A 10,595-nucleotide genomic window follows, 5' to 3' on the forward strand; every position below is an offset into this window, starting at 1 on the left:
TTAAGCTAACAAATGAAGGCTCTAAAGATAGTCTTATATCCCTAGCAAGTAATACTTCATCGATTTGTGCATTTATAACAAGAGAATGCATTGAATCGCTAGATGATAAAGTAAAAATTTTCACTTTGAGAAGGAAAAATCTAAAAGTAAACATCAAAGTTACTTTACTATGTATCAGTTAATCGTAGTGGGGTGCAAAAGGTGAAGCATGTCGCCATAATAAAAGCTAGAGAGTCTACCATTTCATGGGAATATTAAACTTTTTTCTCTTATTTTTTTGACATATAATTGCTGAAAATTCATCAGTGATATTATAGGGGGAAAAAATTACCATACCCTGATGTTATATATATTATACATATATACATATATATATATATATATATATATATATGGACAAGTGTGAGGAAGGAAAATTAAACAGAGGTTGGCCTGATTCTCAAAGTATATGAGACAACTTTGTTTAGAGAGGACCCAATGAACAAAAGAAAAAGGGAAAAGGCAAAAATAATCTTGACCCATAATCACGTACCTTTAAAAAAGAAAGAATGTGCACACGTATATGTGTATAAATAATATAGATATATAAAAAAAGCTAAAATAAAAAAATAAAATGGTCCAAAAATCCTTCTTTTGGACTATACCTACAGATCTCTTTGTTTCCCAGGGATCATTATCCATGACATGTATGCCCCCTTTGATGATCCATCTTCTTCTGCTAAAGTTAGCCTGCTTTGGAGCCTGGAGATTCCCCAAGTTGTAGGTATTGGGTATCCTTTGTTATTATGGGGAATATAGTGAGAAAAACTTCATAGGGAAGAAAGAGAGCATACTTGAGAGGGAGAGAGAGAGAGAGAGAGAGAGAGAGAGAGAGAGAGAGAGAGGCATATCTAGGCTTTTCTCTCGGCTCAAGGTCAGTGAAAAAGCCATGTTAGATGTTCATGGCTATCAAATCAAGTCAAATAGGTATAAACCAATCTTTTAAACCAGAATTTGAGAAACATATTTTATATAATCAAGGTCTATGCATATATACTTGTACAAGATCCTATTAATTGAAAGATAACACATCCTTAAAGTAATTAATTGAAGCCCACACCCAAGTGCACTCATTAGAACCAAACCCACATAGACAAACCCCTTGATTAAAATAGCACCAACTAGTATATATATATATATATATATATATATATATATATTTTAGATTCCAATTTCCATGCAATTCCAACTTGACAATAGAATATTACAATATTACTCTTTTGAGGGTGTGATTATATTGCTGGTTTGCTTCGTGGATGGTATCTTGGGCACTTGTTGGGACAGATTTTTCGTAACTAGCTTTTGGAGTTTCTTGTCTTATCAAATTTTTTCACTTAACATACTCAGATATATTATGAGATCTATTGATCAAAATTTAGTATATGTTTACATATTAAGTTTTTTTTCTTTTTTTATTATTAATAAAAAAAGTTAACCCTTTTACTTAATAATAATAATAATAATAATATAAGTGAACTACTCATGTCCCATATTTATTATCTTAAATTTGAACTTCACTTATATTATTATTATTATTATTAGATAATTTTTACCTAAATCTGTTTTATTATGGACTCAAGACATAGAATGTATGGTAAGATCTACCTATTAAATACATAAATATCATTTATTTGCATTTTAGTCCATAATGAATCAAGTTTAAGTAAAAATTTTCCATAATGGATTAAGTTTCAAGTAAGAATTTTCCATCATCATCATCATCATCATCATCATCATCATCATCATCATCATCATCATCATCATCATCATCATCCATTACTTAATTTACTAAATTAATCATTGGAGTAAACATCTTAAGAAGTTTAGGAATCCCTCTCTTACTTAATCTTATTGCAAATTCGAGCTTGTCTCTCTATGGAGACCGTTTGTCATAAATTTTTCTCATTAAGGTCAAGATATATGACACCTATATGGTTCACTAACACAACCTTATCATGCCTACTAATCATAATGAAATGTTTCTGTCCCATAAAGGGTGAGTAGTGATATGACAAAAGTAATATATAATGTTGGTGTGCGTGTGTATATATATATATATATATATATATATATATATACTTTTACCGAAAGAAGTTTTGGCCACACTCACATGTAATGTAACAATGACATAACATAGCCAGTTTTGGAATGTTTTTGGTTTGTCTATCACGTGTGTTAACAAAAATTCTTCTTAGTCTCTTATCTCACATCGCCTGCTCATAGATCTTTAGACTTTTTTATAATATGTTAGCCCTTTAACCTTAATACCTAGGTTTTAATGTTGGGCTAGGGTTTCTAAAATGATATCAGCGCATAATCACTTTCCTTTGAGTCATTTCTTGCCTCATATCTGGGCTTTTAATTCTTAACCTTTTATTCCTCATCGCCTACTTATGGACTTCATAATCTCTTTATAATATGCTATGAATTTTAAAGTTAGATGTGTGTAGAGGTCCCCAAGGATTTAAAGGATTAGTCTAGTTAACAAATAAATCAGATTCTTGTGTTATTATCATCAATTTTGTAAATCAAGGATCTGCAATTTATTTATTATATAAGAGTGATGATTAAAATCTAAATCTTCTTATCTTCATAAGTTAAGAAATGCATATATTTTCAGATTAAAGGTATATATATGTCATTGGAAATTACAATTATTAATTCAAATTGGATTGAATTTCAATTGAATTAAATTATTTTATCCGCTAAAGATTAAGCCACTTGACCCATTTTCTATTAACTCGTGTGACTCGGTGTGGACCAGCAGATTGACACAATCATATCATCATCTTCAAAGTGCCAACAAAAAAAATTTGAATTCATTATTTCACAGAAGAGTTGTTAATGTGCTTGTGTTTTTCACAAGGTTCATATATGAACTGTGTTGTTTGTGAGCATCAAGGTGTGGAGAATCATTTGTAAACTTTAATTTCTTAGTTTTGATATTGTAAATTTCGATCGGTAGTTAAACTTCTGACAAAATTTCATGATATTTTTGGATGGATTCTTAACATTGGTGGGCCATTTTTAAATATATGAACTTTAGGACCATTTTTGAGTATGATAGTTTTACTTTCTAAGATATGATCTTATAACTTTTGTCACACTATTAATCAAACAAAATCTACTGATTTTTTTTTTCTTTTAAAAAGCCAACTTTTACCAGCTTCCTAGAAGGATCCTATCTACCCGTCCTATTTCAAATAAATTTCGGACTGATTTAAGGGTATTTGCTAATAGGTTAAAGGCTATTAGAAAAGTGTAGAGAAAATAGATCAAACTTAGCTTTAGCTCAAAGAAAGGAAATCTTATATTTAGTTCAAATACTTCATCCCAAACCAATGTATAACAATACACTTTTCCACCCAGAAATGAACATCTGAAGTGTGAAATTTACAAACAAATACACTTTGGGTGGCCTAACATTGAAGTAAGATGGGCTTTGATATCATGTATAGAAAATGTATCAAATTAAACTCCACTCCAAAAGCTAACTAAAGGGAGGAGGTTTGCCCAAGTCTTATATTTAACTTAAATACCGTATTTCAAACTAATGTAGAACAATAGGTAATCTAGTTGGTTCACTTTTTAAATGTAGGAGCAAAAAAGTCTCATATTTGAGTTTCTTCATTTACCTATTTTAAGATTTATCCTTATAGTAAAAAAAAAAAAAAAAAACTACCTTCTGTTCAGTTGTTACTCTATCCATTCAACCTCCAACCAAATTACATAAAGGAGGTGCCTAAATCACTCTAAAACAAATATCTTGTGTGCTAATAAGGGGTAGGAGAGACACTCCTTTCATCCCCTAAATTTTAGGGATAAGGCACCAATCAGTTAGTGTATTCCAGACAAATAGAATAAAAAGCCTAAGGCCCTAAAATTGTAATTAATTAGGAGGACCCTACATGCAACTGATTTTGTCTACTTCATACAAATGGGGAAGGACTCATACACATGCCTATAAAATCCCCCATATTTTGCTAGGATCATAAATTCATATTTAAAGTAGGGGTGTGTATAGTTAGAAGTTTTGAACTCAAGTAAAGAATTATATCAAATTTATTAGAATTATAATGAATCAAATTTATTCTATTATTTTAATTTAATTTTTATTTTTTTATTAAAAATAAAACTAAAATCATACTAGATTCATTTTAAAATAAAATCAAATTATATATATATATATATATATATATATATATATATATATAAAACTAATTAAAATGTATGTCAACATAGTGTAAAAAATAAAATTATGTACCCTTAAAATATAAATTATAATTATAATTATAAAATTGTAAAATAAATATTTTTTAAATTATTTTTAAATAATATAATAATATTTTTAAAAAATAACCTTTCAACTTCAACTCCAAGGAAAAGCTTAATTGTTTAAGTTTTGTATTTGAAATTGCACCCTTTTTCTTTACTTAACTTTCTTCTTGCATTCATATAACATAATAAATACATGTCTCAATTTATTTAAAATTAAGAATTTATTTAATTCAACAAATCAATTAATATTAATAAGATGTTAATAATCTGTAATTAAAAGTAAAAGATAAAAATTAATTTAAATGTAACACCCCTATATTTATTAGTTCTATACATTTCATTGTTTCGCAACACCCCTATATTTATTAGTTCTATACATTTCATTGTTTCGATGACCAGTGTTAGTCCAAACAGTCAAGAGGTTTAGAACTATATTTAAGTCACCTAGAAAAATCACAGACAAAAATTAATAATGGTTACATGAAGGTAAAATAGAAATCAAGAAAACAAGGCATAATAGGTTAAATGAGCCAAAGCCACAGCGATGGGTGATCGAACCGGGAAGTGCCTGCGATGTCAGTCACTGCCCTATTTTCGAATGGGACCTTATGGTACCCTAGGCCTAAGGATTTTTACGAAACTAATGGTAATGTGAAAATCACAGAAAAGAATAGAGAACCAACTCAAATAATTGAACCAGAGTTCTAGAAGCAATTCAGTGCTATTACAAAAACGGATTAGACTGCTAAGGGGCAAAATGGTCAATTCACCCTTAGAGGTGACTTTCGGCCTAAATGTCCATTGAAATATAGGAAATTAAAATTATAAAAAAAATAGAATTAAATTGAAGAGGTGAATAGAAGAAAAGAAAATAAAAAGAAAAGAAATTTAAAAAGTAAAAGCTTTATGACATCATCAATGATGTAAGCATGATGTAATAAAAATTTATAATTTAAAATTTTGAAATTACGGATAAATGTTGACATAAAAGACCAAATAAAAAAAAAAAGAGAAAAATTATTTCTATCTTCTTCTAGCCGTCCACTCTCTCTCTTCTCTCTCTCTCTCATTTTCTTTCTTCCACCATGAAAGTTCACCTCAAGCTTTTATAAACCCTAATTTTAGCCATAAATTCCCTAACTCCCTTAAGTAAACCTTGCTTTTGGACCTTGGTAAAGTGATTGGCAACAAAAAGAAGAAGAAAGAAAGGAGGTTTGAAGACTTAGAAAATTCACAAATTAAGGTATGTATAAATTAGTTCTTGAAAGATTACTTGAAATTTAGTTTAGATACATGGAAATTGTGAAGAAAATGAAGAAAATTTTATAGGAATGGAGGGGTAGAAAATTCGGCCAACATATGGGGAATTAGGGTTTGATGGTAATTGATAGAATTAAATGTGTAAACAAGCTTAAATGAGTTGGTGGATGTGATTTGTACACTTTGATTTCATGAATTGTGGCAAATGCATAATTAGGGTTCTTGGCAATTGAAAAATTGGGAAAAATTTGGAGATTTTAATGAATTGATACCAATTGACATAATTGATGCTTAAATTGGTCAATTGGTGTGCTTATGAGTGTGATTGAATGCATGGAATGAATTGAAGTGTAAATGTAGTAATGTCCAAATCTGGACAGCTTGACCTTGGTCTACTCAAATAGCCATAACTGAAATTTTGTTGCCCCAATTTGTGTGAGATTAATTAGAGATGAAAATTAAGACCCAAAGTAACAATTTTCATGTAGGAATCTTGCCCTAAAACCGACCACAAGTTGGTGTAAATTTTGGTTAAATTTGGATTAGGTACACTACCATTGAATAAAATTGACTATATGAACAGTACTTATTCAAATAGTCATAACTCTCTGTAGAAATGTCCAAATGACCTGATTTTAATACCAATGGAAAGCTTAGACATAGTAGAATAACTTTTATGAGGAACACAAATCTAAATTCTGACCATAACCTGATCAAATTGACAACCAAACTTAGGTCACCAAATCTGCTAGACCTAAATTTGCCCAGAATTTCTAGGTTTTGACCAATCCGGCCAGCCTTAGTAAAAATGGCATAACTTGAGCTAGAAAACTCCAAATGGAGTGATTCAAAAAGAGAATTAAAGCTAAGACATTAAGAAACAACTTTGATGAAGAAAAGTTAGCCAAATTTTCATTGTTGATAGGTCCAATAGAATAGTAAATCCAAGTGACCAAAATTAAAATTTTGGAAACTCTCTTAGGGAGTTTGAAATTTCAACTGGCAATCAATGCCAACATAGTTGTAACCCAAAATGTGGTATGTGGGGATAATTAGAATTAGCATACCTATTAAGCATGAGAAAGTCAACATTTTACCAAATTAGTTAAATGAATAGTAACCACCATAACAAAAATACAAAGAACTCAACTTATAGGACTATATAAGTAAATGGGAAATGAAAAATTCAATTGTTGAAATTATTCTTAGAAATAATTTGGATAGGCATTGAAACACTTTAATTTTGTGTTTCAGTGGAAAAAGAGACCGTAAAAGATAAGGAAAAAGTGAGTCAAGGCAGAGAGGCTACTCATTCGAGGTTTGTACATAACTAATTTTGTTCAAGTGATTTTAATTTTGTAATTGAGTTGAATGAGTTGTAAATATAAATTGTTTTGGTTGCAATTTATGATTTTCTCCTTGAATTTATTTAATTATGTGTTGCCAACCCTATAAGGGAAATTTCTTTGAATGAAATATGTTATGTGATTTGAAATGCAATTATTTGAATGGAATTTTTATGAATTAGTTTTTAAACCATGGTTAGGATGATAGTCCCATTCGAAACTCCCTGTAGTAACGGCTATTTGGGTTTGGCAATTAAAATTTCTTATGTCTCCCATTAATAACAGTTAGTGAGGTAAGACTATATGAGCACTCATTAGCTAGCTAGCCCTTCCCTCATTAATAACAGTTAGTGAGGTGATTTGCTTTGTCGTGGTGTACAACATGGCATTGATCATGAAATTTTGTATCATGGTCTAGATTGTGTGTTTTTGGCAACACCTTTTTCTTTGAGATTTGTGAAATATGATTGAAATGATGGTTTTTAGTGATTTGATAATTTGATATGTTTCATTATTATGAAAACTGTAACGCCCTCACTTTAAATAGTCCATACATTCTACTGTTCCGATGATCAATGTCTGTCCGGATAGCCAGAATGTCTGGAACTATAATTAAACTAGAGTGAGGAGTTATAAATAACTCAAATAATGGTAAGAAAAATCAAGAAAAAATTTCAAAAATAAAATACAATCAAGATAAATGAGCCGGTGCCCTAGCGATGGGTAACCTAACGAGAAATTACTGTTTTCATAGCTAGTAACCCTAAACCCGGGGGAAAATCTATGAAATAAATTTTGAGACTCCAGAGAAGAGTCATTGAGGTTTTAATGGCATTAGAATGCCAAAAAAATATTTAGAAAAATTTTTAGACCAACACAAACAATTTTAGTCTGTTAAGCAAAACGAAGGACATTTTGATCATTTCGTCTTCAGAGATAATTTTTGACCAAATTGTCCAGTTAAATAAATAATTATTACGACATAAAATATGAATAATTATTGCTAAAATTTAATTGAAAATGAGTAGAAAAGAAAAGGAAAGAAAATGAGTTAAATAGGATTTATGACCTCATTATGAGGTCATTAAAAACTCTTCACCCAATCACATTGTGATACCTATTTCTAAACCCCATTAAAAGAGTTAAATGGGTAGAAAATGAACAAAAATATTATGTCTTCCCTTACCTCCAACCAGCCGAAACCCACCTCCAACCTCAAGCCACCATTAAAGCTTCATTATGCTTTAAACTCCATTCCAATTCATCTTAAAACCTCATCCTCCTTTTACTAAAAATTACCCTTACCACTAGAGTAAGAATTGGGCAGTAATTAGAAGAAGAGAAAGTGAAAGAAAGTGAGGTGTAAACAAGCTTAGAAAATCACCAAAGAGGTTAGTGCCATATTCTTTACTCTTACTTCCTTCTAAGCATGAATTTAAGTTAAGTTAAGTTGAAAACTTGATGAAAAATGAATAAAATATGCATGATTATGTTCCATGGAATTTCGGCCAGCCTTGACATGAGTTAGGGTTAGATGAATTTCTTGATTTAAAGTGATATATTAGCTGCCCCTACTATGAATTATATGATTAGTACAACAATTAGGAGTAAGATATATGAATTGAAGGCTTTGGTCAATTAAGGTTAGGGTTTTGACACTCAAATTTAGAGGTTAATGCAATTGAACATAAATTAAAGTTGTAATAGTCAATTAGTGACCATTTGACTATATTTGATGAGGAATTGAAGTTATTTGTGCCAATGGAATTGAGGTTAGATATGCTGCCTTTGGTGACCTGCAGGGCTAGTTGTGAGTCTAGCAGGTTTGGGCAATTGTAACTTGAGTGGTGTAGGTTCAATTGGTGCAGAGCTAATTGGACATGAAACTTGATACATAATGGCAAAACTTTGATGAAGAAACCCTGCCTAGAAAACCACAATAGACTGACCTAAAAATTTATCAAATACGGGCAACACATATTCTGCCTGAGCAAAATAATCAAATGAACAATATTAATTCATTTGGTCATAACTCAGTGTAGAAAAGTCCAATTAATCTGAAATTTATATCAATGGAAAGTTTAGACAATTTAGGATAACTTTTATGAATAACACAACTTTAAATTCTGACCATGACTTAGTGAAATTGCCCATCAAAAATTAGGACACCAAGCTGATAGAATGAAATTCTACCCAGAAATTCTGGGTAGATGCCAATCTGGCCAGCCTTGCTAAAATTAGCATATCTTGAGATAGAAAACTCCAAATGGAGTGACTTAAAAAGGAAATTAAAGATGACACATAAAGGTACAACTTTTATGAAGAGAATTTTATCAAATTCATATTATACAAATAAGCAATGGAATAATAAACTTAGTACTTGAAATCTAAAAATTGTAAATAAGTAACACTAAGCTTTGAAATGGTATTGGCAACTAATGTCAACAAATTTAGAATACAAAATGTGGTATATGGGTGATATTAGAACCAATACACCTATTGTCTATGAAAAAGTCAACATTTTAGTTGACTAATAGGATAAATAGTAACTATTGAACTTCAATTGCAAAGAATGTCACATTTAAATTTGTAATATGCCCTAGTAAGCCTAGTGTGATTGAGTTGGATAGGTTGATATGCTAATAGGGTTCTGATAGCAGTACTGCGTGTAGCTTCAAGCCATTCTATGTTTTATGACCTATTATGTCATTTTGTGATATGATAGCCTATGGCTATACTGATTATGATGTTATGCTTGGCTTTATGCCTTATTGTTTTTATGGCTTATTAGCCATTATGTCTGCACACCGGGAGACACATTGTGACCGATGGTGTAACGGCTCGAGGTACTTTATACCTTGTGCTAGTTTACTCATTTATTCAGTCCGGTCAATTTGTATAGGTTACTTGGGCATGGAAAAGCATTAATAAAATTAAATTAAGTTTAAAGGAAATAAATTGATGAAATATTAAGTTAAGAAACAAGAATGATTCTAATAAAAATAAATATTCTTAAGGGTCATAAAATGAATATAAATAAATACATGAGACTTAAAATTATTATGAGATCGATTAATGACATGTTAGGAAGAGTTAATATCATAAGATTTAATTAGTCTTAAACAAAACAAAAATTTAGAAATTATTTATTATTCTTATAAGCACAATAACTAAGAAATCATTATTTTTATTTGTATATTATATTTTCTTGTATTATTGGCACCACTAAGCTTTATACTTAGCGCGTCGCTGTTTGCAACGCGTAGGTATTGAAGATTTGGCCAGAGAACCCAGTAGACTATAAACTGGGAGATTAAAGTTTTGATTTGCATTTGGGTTCCGAGTGTTACCTCCTCAGCAGTGCATATTTTGGTAGTGTCCAGCAGCTTGTATTTTATTTTTGATCATTGTAATCAAATTTTGGACATTTAATGTAAATTATGTATTTTTGTACATTAAATGTGCATATGATGTAAATTAATACAGTTTAAAAATTTCATCTTTGAATTATATATGTATGGAAATGATTTAAATTTTCTTATGTATTTATATGAGTGAACCTTATAAATGTTCTGAATGAGAAAACGATTTTGAGAATCTGTACAAAAATAATTGTTTCATACAGGTGGGGAAAATCGTCAAATTATTAAGAAATGAGGGGAAATTCCGTCA

Source organism: Hevea brasiliensis, chromosome 5 (assembly GCF_030052815.1).
Source record: "Hevea brasiliensis isolate MT/VB/25A 57/8 chromosome 5, ASM3005281v1, whole genome shotgun sequence".
Classification (NCBI taxonomy): Eukaryota; Viridiplantae; Streptophyta; class Magnoliopsida; order Malpighiales; family Euphorbiaceae; genus Hevea; species Hevea brasiliensis.